At 32.5% G+C, this 3,756-nt stretch overlaps 1 long non-coding RNA gene across 1 annotated transcript; it reads right to left on the bottom strand.

The window, feature by feature from the left end:
- Positions 1 to 367: 367 nt before the first annotated feature.
- LOC133183194 (uncharacterized) lies at positions 368 to 2,106 on the bottom strand. The gene is made up of 2 exons (XR_009720604.1): positions 1,618 to 2,106; positions 368 to 1,227 (listed from the first exon to the last, which is right to left on the bottom strand). It is a non-coding gene; the product is annotated as an uncharacterized LOC133183194 (long non-coding RNA).
- Between the last annotated feature and the right edge of the window lie 1,650 nt (positions 2,107 to 3,756).

Here is a 3,756-nt window from a genome sequence, read left to right as displayed (position 1 = left end):
AAACAAATATATCTCCTCAAATTTTGAGAGAAACAAATTAGGAATTTGCAGATTAATTCGTTGACAAGAAATTTTTTGTCTTCAGTTGACCATACAACACCATCTTCTTTCAGATACGAAGAATATTTTTTTTTATTGAATCACAAATTAGAAATATTTTCCTACTTTGAAGCTGTACAGGTTAATTAATCAGCTTGGCACAGTAGCAATTATGTTTCATTTCGTAAAATTCTGAAATATGCGAACAGAAAATGACCCGTAGAACAGATAATTCATCACTTCTCAGTACTTTCATGTGAATGTAATAATACATAAAGAGACGGTAATTATGAACAACCCTTCATATTCTCGAATTGACTGATGCGCATTGATTTTATAACTTTATTTTCATAGTAACATTGACTAAACACATAAAAATAGAGAAATATATTACATTTTTTTTTTACAAGCTTTGTCTTCAAAGCGCACTAATTAGAAGTACGCGTGTGTTTTGAATTGCCAGATTGCTTCATTTTATATGAAAAAAATTTCACACTAAATATACAGTACAATAATCAAATTTTCAATTAAAAGATGTTTGAGAGACTTCATACATAAAGATTTCTTGAACGTATTTCAGCGCTGAGAAATAAAATATTTGCATTTACATCTAGTTTTGAGATTTCATCTCTTTGCATATAATCACATAAAAATATCCACAGTGAGTATAATAAATCACAAATTAATTGGTCTAATGCCAGAATAAAGTACAGAAATCTGAACAAGGGTGTGAAGTTCGGCATCGCCTCAATGTTTCTGTATATATATTGCTGATTTCTTGGCCACAAATTTTACACAAAAATGTAAGTAATGACAGTGCTTTTTGTATTTTTATCAAATCACAGGTGCTTTATGCACTTCTTATCTTGGGTGTCTTCACGATTGTTGCAAATTTCCAACAAAAGAATTTGATGTATATTCGGGTGGTATTTTTCACTTGAAAGATGAAAAGGCCTCTGGTGTTGATTAAAGTCATTATGAGAAAGACATCTTGACTAGAAGTCTTATATAAATGATCCGCGCCCAGCTCTTCTATGTACATTGCCATTGTAAACTGTTAACACTTTCCCCTGATCCGCCTCCAAAAACCACACGGTCTCCTCTGGCGGACTCTGTTTGTGTTGTACATCGAATCATCTCTGGCAGACAGAAGAACTCGGACAGTGTTTTCACCAACTCGCCGTGTTTCTGCATCGATAAAAGAGTTTTTATTCAGAATGTATCAATTTTATAAACATATATAAACAGAGCATCATTTATTTATTTGAAAAAAATACTAACAAGCAAAGTCATGTTTTCTAAATAGATATCCTTTGAGCGAAATATTTTTACTCAGTACACTTTTAAAAATGGAAAGAACATATATTAAAAAATAATTTCAAATGTCATATCATTTCACTTTCACTAAAAAGCATTTCAAATTCTGATATCTTTTTTTGAAAAAATTTTAAAAAAAAAGATGAACGTATTGAATGAACACATTGTTCCCTCTCTTTAATTAACAAGCTATTATATTTATTATTCTTTAAAACGATATTTAAGTTGAAGAGAAAATTCCAAAAATTTTAAACAACTCACCTCTCATGGGTTCCGTAGCATCAGTATCATCGACATCGTCTGAATAACAGGCGACCACCAACGATAGAAAAATACAAGCAATAAAAAAGCCCCAAAACTTAGATACGGCCATTCTGCTCTCAAAAGTTTTAAAGAATTTTCTCCACCAGGCTCTTCACTTTTATACGGTTTGAGGGGTCGGAAACTGAGCGTGATTGCGATAGCGAACTTACGCTTTTTCATAAACCGCGATAAGGTTATAATGTGATGTGGAAGTAAACACAGTGGATTTTCCGTGTTCTTGACCTTAATTCAGGGCTTGTATATTTATTTCCGTCTTTTTCTGTATTTTTACAGGTTCACTAACATACAAGATATGCATAGAAGACTATAGTTAATGGAACTAGCAAAACTCCGGGAATGATTAGTATGCCAGTTGCAACAAGACGTTAATTATTTTCATAACGAACAATATAAAAACAAGGTAGCAATCAAATTTCTGTCAGAGTATACGCAAAGGTTCCAGCTTTGTGATTGTACTTTGATTAACTACGCATGGGAAACTGCATTTTGCTTCTTAACACAATTATTAAAAAAGATTCCTGATTGTAGGAACATTGACTTACGAATTTTAACATTTAATGTCAAAGAATGTAATAAATTATAAAAATAGACATGATATAAAAAAAATTGAGTAATCCATCGCAGAAAATAAAAAAAATTCTCGAAGCACCAAACCAGTTGGATACGCAGACAAACTAACATGACACAGACGTTGGAATGACTGCTGTCACGTACATTTGAATAATGTCAATTCTACCTAGAGACAGCTAAAGACTTTAGGATAGTAATACTAAGTACACTAGACTACATGTCTAGATGTTGACAGGGCATCAAAGTACATCTTTGAATAATTATTATTATATAGATTATTTTTTTCACATGGACATTTAAGTGACAAGCAATGTCTTCTACTTCCTAAGCAATAATTTGAAATTATACGAAAGTTTGCAGTATAGTTAACTGCAGTTAAAATTTTGACAAAAACTTTTACTAATCTATTCAAGTTTCTTAATTACATGTAAGTACAAAGGACTTGTAGATTAGGATTGATGTATGTTCTATTTATACGATGTACATTTACATATCAATATACTACTTGGATACTAAACACACACACACACACCCTCACACACACACACACACACACATATTCTCTCTCTCTCTCTCTCTCTCTCTCTCTCTCTCTCTCTCTCTCTCTCTCTCTCTCTATATATATATATATATATATATATATATATTTGTATGTATATATTATACTATCTTTTAATACTATGACATGGAATAAAGAAATAGTTTAGCCTATATCAAGATTGTATCAGTGGGAATATCAGCCTTTTGACCATGTATAAAGTCTTTTTTTTCCAAACGGATGTCAACAGTAAAGGGGCTTAATTTTGACTCCTAGACTTGTCAACTTCTACAGTAACTATATCTCCTAGACAGGTCAACTTATGCAGTAACTATGTCTCTTAGACAGGTTAACTTCTACAGTAACTATGTCTCCTAGACAGGTCAACTTCTACAGTAACTATGTCACCTATAGACAGGTTAACTTTTACAGTAACTATGTCTCCTAGACATGTCAACTTCTACAGTAACTTTGTCTCCTAAACATGTCAACTTCTACAGTAACTATATCTCTTAGACATGTCAACTTCTACAGTAACTATGTCTCCTAGACAGGTCAACTTCTACAGTAACTATGTCTCCTAGACAGGTCAACTTCTACAGTAACTTTGTCTCCTAGACAAATCAACTTCTACAGTAACTATGTCTCTTAGACAGGTCAACTTCTACAGTAACTATGTCTCCTAGACAAATCAACTTCTACAGTAACTATGTCTCTTAGACAGGTCAACTTCTACAGTAACTTTGTCTCCTAGACATGTCAACTTCTACAGTAACTTTGTCTCCTAGACATGTCAACTTCTACAGTAACTATGTCTCCTAGACAGGTCAACTTCTACAGTAACTTTGTCTCCTAGATAGGTTAACTTCTAAATTCAAATTGCAAATTACTGCTTACTTTTGCTTTGTTTAACGATAGGTCAAAAATTAAACAAAGCCTATTACTCTGGTAGCACTATATGTTTCCAG

The sequence above is a fragment of the Saccostrea echinata genome, unplaced genomic scaffold (assembly GCF_033153115.1).
Source record: "Saccostrea echinata isolate AGI-Se365-2 ecotype Australia unplaced genomic scaffold, CSIRO_AGI_Sech_v1 ptg000009l, whole genome shotgun sequence".
NCBI lineage: Eukaryota > Metazoa > Mollusca > Bivalvia > Ostreida > Ostreidae > Saccostrea > Saccostrea echinata.
The sequence above is the reverse complement of the archived record's forward strand: the minus strand, read 5'-3'. Positions and strand labels throughout refer to the sequence as shown.